Source organism: Mustela nigripes, chromosome 12 (assembly GCF_022355385.1).
Source record: "Mustela nigripes isolate SB6536 chromosome 12, MUSNIG.SB6536, whole genome shotgun sequence".
Taxonomy (NCBI): Eukaryota; Metazoa; Chordata; class Mammalia; order Carnivora; family Mustelidae; genus Mustela; species Mustela nigripes.
Genome location: NC_081568.1, coordinates 1 through 15,905, shown reverse-complemented (window position 1 = coordinate 15,905; position 15,905 = coordinate 1). Strand labels below are relative to the sequence as shown.

The 15,905-nt window shown below is 46.6% G+C and overlaps 1 pseudogene; it reads left to right on the top strand.

Moving 5' to 3' along the window:
• Positions 1-3,247: 3,247 nt before the first annotated feature.
• On the top strand, positions 3,248-15,356 carry LOC132028151 (histo-blood group ABO system transferase-like; annotated as a pseudogene).
• Positions 15,357-15,905: the final 549 nt, after the last annotated feature.

Here is a 15,905-nt window from a genome sequence, read left to right as displayed (position 1 = left end):
TGTAGATCACTTTGGGTAGCACTGACATTTGGATGTAGTTAGTTCTTCCTATCCATGGACATGCTATGTCTTTCCATTATTTCCATTCGTCTGTTGAAGGGCATCTTGGTTCTTTCCACTGTTTGGTGACTGTGGCCATTGCTGCAATTTTGGAAAAAAAGTTGGAAGCACAACAAAGTTGGGGGACTCACATTACCTGCAAAGCTACAGTAATGAAAACTCCCATAGCTTGGTTCTGATATAAAGACAGACAGAGATGAATGGAACAGAATAGAGAGCCCAGAAACAAACATTTACATATATGATTAAATGATTTTTAACAAAGATGACAAGAACATTCAATGGGAAAAGACAGTATTTTCAACAAATGGTGCTGGTAAAACTGGACATCCACATATTGAAGAATGAAATTGGACCCTTACTTCATGCCATATTAAAAACTAACCCAAATAGATAAAGGACCTAAATGCAAGAGCTAAGGCTATGAAATTTTTAGAATAAAATTGGGATAAATCTTCATGACCTTGGATTTGGCAGTGGTTTCTTAGCCATGACTCCAAAGAACACAAGCTACATAAGAAAAAATACATAAATTGGACTTCATAAAAATTTGAAACTTTTGTACATCAAAGCACACATCAAGAAAGTGAAGAAAGACAACACACAGAATGGGAGAAAATATTTGGGAGTCTTATTTTCAATAAGGGATTAGTATCCAGAGTATATAAAGAGTTCCTTAGCTCAACAACCGAGACAACAATCCAGGTAAACAACAGACAGAGGACTTAAATAGACCTTTTTCCAAAGAAGATAAACAGAGGGTCAAGAAGCACATGAAAAGGTGCTCAGCATTGTTAATCACTAGGGATGTGTAAATCAAAAGCACAGTGAGATACCTCGCCAGGACTGTTTTAAAAAAAGGGGAGGATGAATAAAAAGTATATGTGAGGGTAGAGAAATTAGAACACTTGTACATTGTTCTTGGAAATGTAGCATTCTTCAGCCTCTGTGGGAAAGTTGGGCATTTACTAAATAGTTAAACATAGATTTCCCTGTGACTGAGGATCCATTCCTGGGTACATACCCAAGAGAAATGAAAATATAAATTAGCAGAAATACTTGTACATAGGTGTTTGTAGCAACACTCTTCACAATTTCCAAAAAGTAGAAACAATCCAATTTCTATCCACAGATGAATCAATAAAGAAATCGTGATAGATCCACACAGTGGAATATCTTTCAGTCACAGAAAGAAAGCACATTTCGATTCACGCTACAACATGGATGAGGGTTAAAAACATTTTACGAGTGGAAGGAAACCAGACACAAAGGCCACATACTTACTGTATGGTTCCGTGTATGTGATATATCTAGAGTGGACAACCCATAGAGATGGGGGTTGGGGGGGTTAATGCTCCAGGAATACGATTTGTCTCGTATGGGCAGTGCTCTGGAGCCAGATGGTGGGGTTGGTTGCATCACATGTAAATTTACGGAATATCATTGAACTGTACACTTTCAGATGGCTGAAATGGTGAATTCTATGCTATGTGAGTATTACCTCACTAAAAATAAATTGCAGGGGTGCCTGGGGGGCTCAGTGGGTTGAACCTCTGCCTCTGGCTCAGGTCATGATCTCAGGGTCCTGGGATGAAGCCCCGCATCAGGCTCTCTGCTCCGCGGGGCCTACTTCCCTCTCTCTTTCGGCAGCTCCCCCTGTTTGTGCTCTCTCTCTGTGTCAAATAAATAAATAAAATCTTAAAAAAATAAAAAAACCCACAAAAATAAATTGCAAATAGAAGAACAGATTATGAGAAGCAAAACCTTAAAACTGAAAAAAAGCAAAGATTGTGGTGAAATTGGGATAGGGAAGTATTTGATAATTTGATAAATGCACAAAGCACGGACTGTGACTAAAACGCTGACATACTTGACTACGTTAAGATTAAATTAATTTAAATTCCTATCCATGGACATGAGGAGGATGAATTTAAAAGATAATCCACAAAATGGGTATGTTTCAATCTGTTGTAGTCACGTAGTGATCAAGACCCAGAACAAAAAAAGAGTCCTTAAAAACTAAAAAAGAAAAAAAAAGTGAGACAGAGAGAGACAGTCTCATGGGAAATTAGGCAAAGGTTAAGAACTGGCATTTCAAAACACTAAACTATAATGATTAATAAACAAAAAAATGTTCATTCTTTCTAGCAATTAGGAAAATGTAAGTGTAGACAGACTCTCTTATCTGTCACTTACCCAAGTAGGTAAAGCCTAAAAATATTTAAAGTTAAAAAGTTTTTTTTTTGAAGATTTTATTTATTTATCTGACAGAGAGCGATCATAAGTAGGCAGAGAGGCAGGCAGAGAGAGAGGGGGAAGCAGACTCCCCACTGAGCAGAGAGCCCAATGCGACACTTGATCCCAGGACACCGGGATCAGGACCTGAGCCGAAGGCAGAGGCTTTAACCCACTGAGCCACCCAGGCACCCAAAAATAGTTTTTATAAAATACAATATCAAGCTAAAACATTTCGTATTTTTAAATAGTGTGGCCTAAAAATCTCCAGGGTTGGTGTCTGCTGAGAGTTGATGGAAGTGGCCAAGAAACTTCACGGTCAGCAAATCCCGAGAAGGCGGGCACACACCAGAGAGGAACACTGGCAGTTTCTAGTGGTTCCCAAGCCCTCACTCTGGCACTGTCAGGCCAGCCCTGAGTGTCCAACAACTGGGGGAACAGCGGAGCGCATCGCTCACTTACAGAAAGGAGCACAGCAGATGAAACGAATGAACACAGAGAAGCCTCAAAGGCCGTGCTGAGTAGGAAAGACGGCACATTACAAAAGGATCAGAACGGTGAGATGGTGTGGTGTCACTTCAGTAGATCCAAGAGGGCTCCGGACTGTTTCCCGGCACATGCCCAGGCTGTGAAAGCATAGAATCGTGTGTGCGAGGTCACACACAGTCTAATGTCTGGTCAGATCTCCCTGTGGGCACTCAGCGCCTGTGCTGCCTTTTCTCTGTGTGGTCTTGCGCACAGTGACCCGAGACACTGGCAGCAAGCTGTGCTGCCCACTCCGCAGGCTGCCAGAGGCTGGGTTCACGGCAGAAGCCGGTTTCAATTCTCAGCTTGTGTTCTACCTTTGCTGCTGCTTCCAGTCAAAGTCTTAATCGGAGATTATCTTGGGAAATAGGCTGGTCCCAGGCAAGAATCACATGTGAAACCTCTGGGTGGGCATCCCGGTGACCGGATGGATGGAGCACGTATCCGAGGAGAACCCCATAAAGTAGCGGCCTGCACCACCGGCCTCCATGCAGGGACCGTGCTCAGGGAGCCCCCCTCGTGGCAGAACACTGTGCACCCTGGGGGTGGTGGAAATTCTCTGAGTGAGAGTTCTGTTCGCCCCCCAGAGGGAAGCCTGCGTGGGGCTGGCTGGGGCGTGCTTGAGGACCATCTGTGTGCCCTGGGGCAGGGCCAGGCTCTGGGAGGGTCCCCTCTGGTTCAGCCCTTGGTGCCTCCGCCTGGTCTCCTTTCTCTTGCAGGCTCTCTCACCCTGCTGGCCTTCCTCCCCGACCTTAGACGTCTTGTGCGCTGGACCAGCTTGCCTCACCAGTCCTTGGAATTTTTAACCTTTCTCTCCCAAGATAAAGGACATGCAGACAGCAGCAGGTAGGACGTGTGTTTGTGGAGTGGGTGTGAGTGCTGCTCGTTCATTAGCCCACACAGGGCGGCCCTGAGGTCGGCCTCGCAGGGAAGCAGCAGAGAGAGGAGGGAGGCGCCTCTTCTGCGCACCTGATGCGCTCCGGACGCTGAGCAGACGCTGAGCTGGACATGCCTGGAGGCGAGCCCCCGAGCCCTCACATCCCAGTGACCGAGATGCCAACCAAACAAAAGACAGAGTAAGGGTTTTTTTATTGATACAAAATGTATTATTTGCCCCGGGGTGCAGGTCTGTGAATCCCCAGTCTTACCCGAGTCACAGCACTCACCACAGCACACGCGCTCCCCAGCGTACATCCCCACCACCCTCTCCCTGCCCCCCCAGCCCCAGCCCCTCTCATTTGTTTCCTGAAGGACAGACTGACTTTTGAGAGTCACCAAGAGGGGGCAAGATAGAGAAGGGCAGGGCTGGGACCCAGCTGTAGACATGTCAGGCTAAAGGACAGGCTCGCTGCCCAGTTGTTAGTGGTTAGGCCCACCCCACAGAGGGAGCAGCAGGCACAGCAGGCCTGAGGTCAGACGAGCGCAGTGCATTCTGGGACTACAAAGGGGTGGGGGGGGGGGCTGGGGTCATGGCCTGTGTGGCTTTGGGGTGTCCTTGGGGAGATGATCTATGGCTCTACATGGGCCTTCTATGGCAGGAAGAGGAAGTGTCTGGTGAGTGGGCTGCGTCTCCCCTGCTGACAGCACCCGAGACTCCACCACTAAGGGTCAGGGCCTTGGGGTCTCTGGGCCACAGCTGCGGTTTGGCCTTTACTTTGTGAGCATTTAGGTTCTGTTGTTTGACTATTAAGAAGTCTCAAATAAAGAGAGATTTCTGAGCATGCTCTAAGATCCAAGCTGGTTGTGAATTCTGCCCTTCTTCATTCGCTTGTCTGTAGAAGACTGTGACTTTTCATATTTTCTATTTTGTAGACACCACTTGAATTTAACATCTGCATAGTTCATCTCTTTTTATCTCAACCCCTTGTTTTTCTGATAAGTTATAGTAAAGGAACATAGTAACAGAAAATATTAACTTTCCAGGTTTCCACAGTCCCTAAACATCAGAAAGTGGCCAAATGGCTGTGGCCACCCTCAGGACACAGCAGCACAGAGAGGCAGGGAGCTCACACCCAGAGCAGGACTTCTGCTGTGAGGCTGTCCCCGCTCTCCAGGCGGTGCTGGCTGGCTGACCCCATGCACAGGTCACGGAGCAGGCTGGGCACCAGCTCTCGTATCCCAGACAGCCCCTTCACAGCTCACATGGGACCCTGAGCAGAAACCCGTATGTCCTGGCCCTCCACAGTCTGCTTTTCGGAAAACTCTCCACTATTTGCTCATTGAGGACAAAGCAGGAAAACAAAGATGAAAGAGTCTCTTCTGTTGAAGGTTTTGCTGTTTTTTCTCAACCAGCATGTCATATTTAAGTAAATACCATTGAGATAAAAATCTTCGACATGTAGGAAGTTTCTAATGTGTTAATTTGCTAATTTTTCTGAGAAACCCAGAAGAACTATATATCCTTCTATCACAGCAGAACAATGACGGAGCACAGGAATTAAGATTGTTTCCAGTTCAGGGCGCCTGGGTGGCTCAGTTGGTTTAGCACCTGCTCAGGTCGTGATCCCCGGGGTCCTGGGATCCCGCAGCAGCATCAGCATCACAGCCCGCTCAGCAGGGAGGCTGCTTCTCCTACTCCCTCTGCCTTTGCCCCTTCCCCTGCTTGTACTCTCCCTCTCGCTCGCTCTTTGTCAAATAACATACACATAAATACATAAATAAATAAAGAATAAAATCTTAAAAAAATAAAAAATAAAAATAAATTGTTTCCAGTTCAGAAGTAGTGAAAACCAAATATAATGAAAGGGTTTAGAAAATCCACCTGTTTCGACCCTGCAAACCCTTTGCCCCTCCAGGGAACTCAGTGGCAGATGTGGGCAACTGTCTGCTCACACACATTCCATTGTTCTCAGGATTTTACTCTGACAAAGAGCAACTCAGGCCCTCCCCTCCCATGAAGGCAAACATCCAGTCAGCCTTGGAATGCGAGCTATCTGAGAGCAGGACCTCCTGTGTGTTATGGCACACTGTGGTGGTGGGGGTGGGGTGGGGTGGGGACTGCTGCTGAGGACATGGAGAGCCCCTGAGAAAGCAAACCCTGGTGTGGGCTCAGACCCTTCAGTGCTGGCCACCAAATGTCAGCTAGGTCTGGGCTTCAAGAACATTGCTGAGGGCTGACCCATCTCCCACTCCTACAGAAGTTGTCCACCACCCCTAAGTCAGGTCTGAGCTGGTTTGGGCTGCCTTTAGTGGTGTGGGGGGCTGGAGACAAGTGAAAGGCTCCTAGAGCCACAGATCAGTCATATTCTGTACCCACAGGGACTTTGCACTCCTGGCCACCCCTCGCCCAACTCCTGCTCATCTGCAGATCTCACCTGAAACCCTCCCTCTGCCAAGCACGCCTCACCCCACCTCTCTAGCTAATCTGGGGCCCTTTCAAAGGCTCTCCCTGCCATCACAGGTAGCTTTGTCCTGTGCAGCTCTGCATGTCATTCCTGTGGCTGTCGCGGTAACGTCTGCCTTCCCCACGAGGCTTTGGCTTCAGGAGGGCTGCAACCATCCTCTGCCCCCTATGAGAACCAACAGCGCGGGACGTGTGGCAGAAATGGAGTCTCTGCCAGGTGTTCCAAGCATTACCTCAGTTTAGTGGGACCAACATACACTGTCTGCTGAGCTCAGCCTAGGCAGGAGGCCAGCTGATGCCGTCTCTGACAGAGAGACTTGAGCAAGTGAAGCGAGGTCCCGATAGCGGGTGGAAATGCCATGTCCCAGATGGACGGCTGTGGGTGTGAGGGCCTCCTCAGGCCCTCCATGTTCCCCGGGCCTGACCTCTGGCTGGCAGGTGCAGGGGCAGAGTGGTGTGGCAGGAGGCCTCTGCAGCCCGGCCTGGGTGGGTGGTCCAACAGAAGAAGTGGATTCTATCCTGAAGAAACACAAGGAGAGCTCAAGTCCCGACTATGCAGACTCAGCTCCCAGGGTTCAAGCTGAGGGTCCTGTTTTGTTTCCTCTTAGTTATTTTTTTGTCTTCTATTGTGACCTGTCATAGGATCAAAGGAAAATATAGATCACTGCATAATCTCCTCTGTTTAGCATCACTCACGTTAGGGTGCTGAGTGTCTGAAATGCCTCTGAAGCTCTTTTTTTTTCCCTCATGCCATTCCCACTCTGAGACCGTCTTTGCCCTGATGGGGGATGTCCCCGTGCCACCCACACGCACAGCTGCACGGTAGTCTGGGTCTCCTGGCCTTGAGAGCTCCTACGTCGTGTTTGTGAGATTCACAGATGGATGCGGTTCTGAGTTCGCACATGTCTGTGAACACACAGAACTGCTGTCCCCTCCTCCTGTCATTCTGTGCAGGTCTCCATGGTGAGAAACTCCACACCTGTTCACTGTCCTCTGGCACACACCTGTGTCATCTGCATTTCTTGGTCACTGAGAATAGTGTTGCCATGAACGTTCTGGTACCCAGGAGCATGTCCCGGAGCAGATCTGGCGGGTACGCGCACCTCCAACTCTAGTGCAAGGCCGAAGTCTTCGCAAAGATGACAGATTCCAAATGCTTTTTCTGCTGCCATGGAGATGAACTTAGGGCTTTTTTCCCCCTCCTTTAATCTGTTGATATGTGGAGTATAGTACTGATTTTATAATGTTAAACTAGCCCTGCGTTCTGGGATAAACCCTACTGATCACGATATATTGGCATTGTTCCACGTTCCCTGCCTGGGTTTACTGAGAATTTCTGTGCCTGTGCTCGTGCACGACCCATACTATTCTTTCCTTGTTCTAGTCTCTCATTGTCAACTTTTAATATCAATATTTATGCTTATCTTACAAAATAAGTTAAGATCTATTCTTTCATTTTCTGTTCCTTAGAAGAATTTATGTAACATTGGGATGTTTTTCCCTTAGGTGTTTGATGAACTTCTCAGGGGAGCATCTGAGCCTTGGAGTCTTTCTAGACAAATGACTTTTGATGATTGATTTAGTTGTTGTTTTGTTTTTTAGGGTTATAAGACTTTTTGATTTGCTATTTGTGTTTGAGTTATTTTATTTTTTCTTTTCTTTTTTTGTTTTAAACTCTTTAGGATTTTTTTAAAAATTTAATTTTATTTTTCAGTGTTCCAGAATTCACTGTTTATGCACCATACCCAGTGCCCCATGCAATATGTGCCCTCCATAAAACCCACCACCAGGCTCACCTAACTCCCCACCCCCTCCCCTCCAAAACCCTCAGATTGTTTCTCAGAGTCCACAGTCTCTCATGGTTAGTCTTCCCCTCCGATTTCCTCAAATTCACTTTTCCTCTCCATCTCCCAATGTCCTCCATGTTATTCCTTATGCTCCACAAATAAGTGAAACCATATGATAATTGACTCTCTCTGCTTGACTTATTTCACTCAGCATCATCTCTTCCAGTCCCGTCCATGTTGCTACAAAAGTTGGGGATTCATCCTTTCTGATGGAGGCATCATACACCATAGTGTATATGGACCACATCTTCCTTATCCATTTGCCTATTGAAGGGCATCTTGGCTCTTTCCACTGTTTGGCGACTGTGACCATTGCTGCTATAAACATTGGGGTACAGATGGCCCTTCTTTTCACTACATCTGTATCTTTGGGGTAAAAACCCAGTAGTGCAATTGCAGAGTCAGAGGGAAGCTCTATTTTTAATTTCTTAAGGAATCTCCACACTGTTTTCCAGAGTGGCTGCATTCCCACCAACTTGCATTCCCACCAACAGTGTAAGAGGGTTCCCCTTTCTCCACATCCTCTCCAACACATGTTGTTTACTGTCTTGTTGGTTGTGGCCATTCTAACTGGTGTAAGGTGGTATCTCAATGTGGTTTTGATTTGAATCTCCCTGACTGCTATGAACATTTTCTCATGTGTCTGATAGCCATTTGTATGTCTTCATTGGAGAAGTGTTTATTCATGTCTTCTGCCCATTTTTTGACATGATTATCTATTTTGTGTGTGTTGAGTTTGAGGAGTTCTTTATAGATCTTGGATACCAGCCCTTTGTCCATAGTGTCATTTGCGAATATCTTCTCCCATTCCATGGGTTACCTCTTTGTTTTGTTGACTGTTTCCTTTGCTTTGCAGAAACTTTTGATCTTGATGAAGTCCCAAAAGATCATTTTCCTTTTTCTTTGGAGACATATCTTGAAAGAAGTTGCTGTGGCCGATGTTGAAGAGGTTACTGCCTATGTTCTCCTCAGGATTTTGATAGATTCCAGCCTCATGTTGAGGTCTTTAATCGATTTTGAGTTTATCTTTGTGTGTGCTGTAGGAGAACGGTCAGGCTTTTCTTCTACACATAGCTGTCCAATATTCCCAGCACCATTTATTGAAGAGACTGTCTTTTTCCCACTGTATATTCTTTCCTGCTTTGTTGAAGATTATTTGACCATAGAGTTGTGGGTCCATATCTGGGCTCTCTACTCTGTTCCACTGGTCTATGTGTCTGTTTTTGGGCCAGTACCATGCTGTTTTGGTGATGACAACTTTGTAGTAAAGTTTGAAATTGGGCAATGTGATGTCCTCAGTTTTGTTTTTCTTTTTCAACATATCCCTAGCAATTCAGGGTCTCTTCTGGTTCCATACAAATTTGGGGATTATTTGTTCCAACACTTTGAAAAATGCTCATGGAATTTTGATTGGGATGAAATTGAAAGTATAGATTGCTCTGGGCAGTATAGACATTTAAACAATGTTTTTTCTTTCACTCCATGAGCATGGAATGGTCTTCCATCTTTTTTTTTTTTTTTGTCTTCTTCAATCTCTTTCATGAGTGTTCTGTAGTTCCTCAAGTACAGATCCTTTACCTCTTTGGTTAGGTTTATTCCCAGGTATCTTATGGTTTCTGGTGCTATAGTAAATGGAATCAATTCTCTAATTTCCCTTTCTATATTTTCATTGTTAGTGTATAAGAAAGCAACTGATTTCTGTACATTGATTTTGTATCCTGCCAGATTACTGAATTGCTGTATGAGTTCTTGTAATTTAGGGGTGGAGTCTTTCAGATTTTTCATATAAGATATCATGTCATCTGCAAAGAGAGAGTTATTTTATTTTTTCTAAGAATTTGTCTACCCCATTTAAAAGTTTTAATTTATTAGCATAGAATTATTTAAAAATACCCTCATATTTTAAAATGCCTGCAATATTGGTAGTTAAGTCTCTTTTTAAAATTCTTTACCAAAATTGGGATGATTTGACCATAATCTAATCAATTTTTTTTTCCTGCCCCATTTTCTCTCTCCTCTCCTTCAAGAAATCTAGTTGTCCATATATTAGAGCTCTTGATAATATACCATAGGTTCTTTAGGTTCTATTATTTTTTAATTTTCCCTTCAATTGTCCTCTGTATTCTTAATATTGGATATTTCTACTTCTCTGTATTCCATGAATCTATATCCCATGAATTTGGCCTTGGCCACAAGAGCCATATAGCTGACTGGACTTGTAGTCCTTTGGCTTCCCGAATGTAATGTAAACCTTTGATACACATATTCATTAAGAAGCAAGGATGTGGAGCAACTGTATCTTCCAGTGGACAGTTTCTCATTGAGGTTGCATTGTCTTGGAGATCCACGAGCATGACCTAGAGACCGTGGCCTGCCCACTGTGGATTCTGTGTTGTGGAAAAATCCTTGAGTCTCCCACAGCTTCACTGAACAATAATTTCCTGACCATCCTCACGTTTGGTCTCTGCTCTTTGTAAAGGAGAGAAGAGAGACTGGAAATGAGCCAGTTTGTTCTCTGGGGTTGGGTGATTAATGCGTGTGGGGGGGGGGTGGGAGTGACTCCTGGGGTCCCTCCTCTCAGGGACCTGAGTGAGGTCTGTGTGTCTTCTAGTCTCTGAGATGTGAGGACCCAGTGCCCAAGGCAGGAGTCTTGAGTTTCCCACCAACAGCAAAGTTACTTTTTCAGCCATTGAAAGAGTGTCCGGCCGTCATGGAAGGACAGGAAAAGCACTGGATGGGCGGTTAAGCTGCTGACTCTCAGTGCACCCCTTCATTCCTTGGGCTTAGATTCCACAGCCGTGTAGTCACCCGCCAGTGAAGTGGGATCTGCAGCTTTCCCAGCTCAGCATCTGTTCTTACACCCAACTCCAACACCTAAGCTTCCCTTTGGCAACCACATTATCTCACCTGCCTCCTCCCAAACAGTTCCAGAGGGCAGACCCCACCTTCCCCCCACCCTGAAGATGGACGTATGATCCAAGTTTACGCAACCCCATGCTCTGTCCTCTGGGTGCTCTGATGGCGTCAAGGATGACAGCGTGACCCAAGCCAGGCTAAAGACACTTAAATCCATGACTTCATGGAACCCGAGAGAGAGAAACCCTTTCCAGTAGAATGGATGGTGAGTGGATGTCAGCCCGGAGTTGTGGGAGGCCCCAGATGCCATGAGAGAGACTGCCTGGGAATGGGACCTCCACAGAGCACTTAGCAGGATGGAGGGTTGGAAAGGGTCCAGGTCACACTGTGAGAGTGTGAGGCCTTGGGCCTGCCAGGTCGAAACCCAGTCTTGACTTGCCTCTTGCAAGTGTTAATCTATTTCTATCACTAAAAGATGTTAATTTAGGGGCACCTGGGTGGCTCAGTGGGTTAAAGCCTCTGCCTTTGGCTCAGGTCATGATCCCAGAGTCTTGGGATCAGGCCCCACATCGGGCTTTCTTCTCCTTGAGGAGCCTGCTTCCCCCCTCTCTGCCTGCCTCTCTGCCTACTTGTGATCTCTGTCTGTCAAATAAATAAAAATCTTAAAAAAAAAAAAAAAAGATGTTAGTTTATTTTACTTCAGTGAGTGTGTCCAGGCCCTTGCTATCCAGAGTGCTAGGTGACACCTCAGGATTGACAACCCCTGAGACTTCCCATGCACACTTTACTCACAGGAGGGCCATGGCTGGGGGAGACAAGATGGTAGAATCTGGTCTCAGGGGAACTCCAGAACAGTTCTGTCCCTGTTCCTTCTCTGTCCCAGGAGAGGAAAGCCCCAGAACAGTGAAGGGAGAGCCAGCAAGAGGAAGAGGCCCCTGGATGGTTAATTGGTCTGCTTGTTTTTCCTTATTTTAGGGTCCATTTTGTCAAAGTGTATTTTTACTAGGAAATCACCCATTTCCTCTAGGTTTCCAATCTGATGCAATAGGTTTTTCTTATTTGACCTTTAATTACTACTCTGTTTTCCCTCAGAATTTTCACAATTACTGAACAAATATTGATATGTTATTATTTAGTAAAGTCCATACTTTATTCAGGTTCCTTCTGTTGTACCTTTTCCTGATCCAGGATCCCAAAACAATGTGCCATATGACATGTGGTCCTCATGTCTCTTTAGTCTCTTCTGGGCTGTGACAGTCTCTCAGACTTGTCTTGTTTTGATGGCCTTGGCAGTATTGAGGAGACCTGGTCAGGCATTTGGTAGAAAGTTCTGCATTCAGATTTATGGCGTTTTCCTCATGACTAGACTGAAGTGCTTTTTCATCACTTTATATCAAGGGAATGTGCTCTGGAGGTCACTTGTCGCTGCCCTTGTTAACATTGGTCACCTGGCTGAGGCAGTGGTGGTCGCACTTCCCCACTATGAGTTCCTCTTTCCCATGTGCATACAGTGTGTCTTCTTGAGCAGGAAGACACTATGTGGAAGCCACACGGTGGGAGAGGGAGTTAGTCCTCCCCCTTGATGGATAGCAGAATATCTGGATATGTTTTTGGGAATTCTATTAAGAGAAGTCTATTCAACCCATTTGTAAAAACAAAACAATGTAATCTGTTAATAAGCCAAGTAATTTAAAAGGCAGAGAAGGCATTGAAAAAGGAAAGTATTAGCAAAGGATGCATTGTTTTTGGCAAGGTCACTGTCCTAAGGGGACCAGAAGGGACCATTTTTCAGGTTGAGTGGTTAGAGGTTATATGGAGTGTGTATGTGTGAAACTGCAGTTAGGTTAGGTAGTCAGTCTTGGTTTGCTGATCTGGGTCTGTTAACATGAGTGACTCCACTTTGTGACCTGTAGATTCCTTTTTAACTAATCACTGATTTTTACTAGTGTGGACACCAGAGCAGTCATTTGAGGCTCTGTGGTTATACTCTAGCACTACAGTATTTGGCTGCTTATTCATTCTGGCTTGACTACTTGGCTTTCCATTAGCTCCACTTTCCCTTTGATATCATTCTATCTTTGTGGGGGTTTTTGTTGGTATTTCCTTACTTTCTGATACTTCAAGATTATCTCTGCTTCTATATTTACTTAGTCCTAGTGTCAGCAATTTCTTCAAAGACCCCTGGTTCCTCTTATTAGAGAATGGTATCAAAGTCTCACCTGTGGGAACTGAATGTGCTCAGTGGACGATGCAAGGCAGCATATGCATGTATTTCAACCTTAGTAAACACACCTAATTAAAGATTTCTATGTGGAACTGTCTGTGTCCATATTAAGCTAAAGATGAGTTTATACTGATCTCTCCAACCTGGCCCATCATCACGTGGATATTACGATCTTCTCCCTTTGCTGATCTGTAACTTCCTACTCCAACAGCGACGAACTTGGCTCTCCCCACCATTGATTTAATTCATTGCTCTGTTCCAGAATACAGATGTGGTGTTTTCAGAACTATTAGCTGCCACTCTTAGGGGGAAGAACTTTATCAAATAGGGTCCACTGTGTATATACGTATATTTCTCCTTAATCAAAATATTCCATTCATTTCCAAAATTACTTAGGTCAGCATCTTTTGTCATACAACATACAGTGCAGTTTTTCTTATATATACATTTCTAATACAGTGAGGATATGTGTCGCATTCTGTATTCCACTGAAGGGGAGGAAAATATTTTCCTTGGTCCAAGGTTCTAACCTCGGGGCTAAGAATGAAACTGACATGAGAGAGAATAACAGGAGGAAAAAACCCAAAGTGTAGTGATGTGCACATGGAGACCCAATAATGAAAACTGATGTCTACAGAAATGACCAAGGAAGCCAGGTTTCAAACCTTTTAGACAAAGAAAATAAAACCGTGTGAAATCACAGGACAAAGAAAACTTAACCTTGGGAGCTTCAATAAGTAAGGATTTCTAAATAGAATAGAGTAGACCCTCCCTCCGGTGGGCACCCCGGAGTGTGGATTCCCACAGGTGCCTCAGGCTGGAACCCAAGCCTTTGCATATATGCTGTGCCTCTGCCAGGGGCACCGTTCCCTCCTCCTGCTTCCCGTCCGGCTTGTTTCTCCATGGCTGAGCCTCAATTTGCCCCCAATGACCTGCCTCATGCCTGCTGGATGAGTGTGGGCTTTTCCCCCACTTAAATGTTCCAACCTTCTAAGCCTTAGGGTCCCCTTTGTAAGATGGGGTGCTGATGGCCCCCATCTCTGGGAGCAGGAGGCAGGGAGACCCCAGGGGCAGACTCACTCAGGACAGGCTGGGAGAGTGACTGTCGCTTAAAACAGCCCAGAGCCTGCCCCCTTGAGGAAGATGTACATGTTCACGGCCCCCAGCTCTGGGGTCCTGCTGCCAGCCTCTGGCAGTGAACCTCCTCACACCCTCTCTCCTGTCCCTATAGCTTCCTGGACCTGTTCTTGCAGACAGTGGAGAAGCGCTTCATGGTGGGACACAGGGTCACCTACTACATCTTCACTGACCCGGTGCCCCTCCAGGAGGGCTGAAAGATAGTGGTCCTCATGGTGGGACACAGGGTCACATGCTACATCTTCACCAATCAAATGGCTGCTGGGCCCATGTGCCCCCCTGGGAGAGCCAGATGTTGGTGATCCTCACGGTGGCCACAGGGTTACCTACTATGTCTTCATTGACCAGCTGGCTGCCAGGCCCATGTGCTTGTCCAGGAGGGCTGAAAGATAGTGGTCTTCATGGTGAGACACTTGCTACATCTTCACTGACCAGCTGGCTGCAGGGCCCTTGTGTCCTCACCGAGAGGGCTGGAGGGTGGTGGTCCTCCAGGTCTGTGGTGCTCCACACTGGCAGGATGTGTCCATGCAGCACATGGTGATGGTCAGCTGCTTCTGTGAGCAGCACTTCCTCTTCAAGTTGAGCGACTTGGTGTGCAGGCATAGACCTGAAGTTCTGTGACCACATGGGTGTGGAGATCCTGTCTCCCCTCTTTGGCACCCTGTACCCCAGTTCCTACTGGGAAGCCTGCAAGGACTTCGGCTACGGATGCCAGCCGTAGTCCCAGGCCCACATCCCCAGGGATCAGGGCAGCATTTACTACCTGGGGGCCTTTTTTAGGGTATTGGTGGTGGAGGTTCACTGACTGACCTTGGCCCGTCACCATGCGATGGGGGTTGACCTGGCCAATGAGATGGAGGCCATATGGCATGACAAGAGCCACCTGAGCAGGTACCTGCTGGATCACAAACTCACCAAGATGCTATCTCTGGAGGACCTGTGGTACCCACAGCTGCCAGGCTGTCCCTTGGAGGACCTGTGGGACCTGCAGATGCTGGACTGTCCCGGGAGGATCTGTGGGATCCGCAGCTGCTGGGCTACCCACCACCCCCCCTCCCCCATCATGGAGAAGCTGAGATACATGGCTGTGCCCAAGAATCACCAGGACACCAGGAACACGTGAGGGGCTGCCCCCGGTTTCCATCAGGGGATGCTGCCAGTGGAGCCATCAGAGCAGGTTCCTTCTTCTGTCCCCTTGAGGGAGACTGTGAGGCCCAGATGTCCAGGGTCCCTGCACATCTGGGGCTGCACCTCCATGCGGGAGGCCTGCTTGGGGGCAAAAGTTTCTGTCATGTGGTCACTGCATTTTGATAACTTCTGGCTCATTTGCAGCTATGAATGGCTCCAGTTTTATGTCAGATGTTTTTCTGTGTCAATGCTGAGCAATCATCTTTAAAAAGAACAGTCGAGAGAAAAGGTTTCCTCCCTGGTTCTAAACAGACACATCTTGGTGGGGCTGGGAGTGGCCCTGTAGCCGCCGTGGAGCCAGAATGGGCCCTGGCTGGGTCTTCCCTCACAGTCCCATGGGGCTTCAGGGTCGAGGGTGTGCCGAGCCACCTGCCAGACCCCCAGTCCCCTGACTGCCAGAGGCCTTGGCTGTGGCCGCTAGCTCATCCTCCAGGAGAATGGAACCCTCTGGGTTATATGTGGTTCCTGCCTTGGTTTTAAATGGCTATTT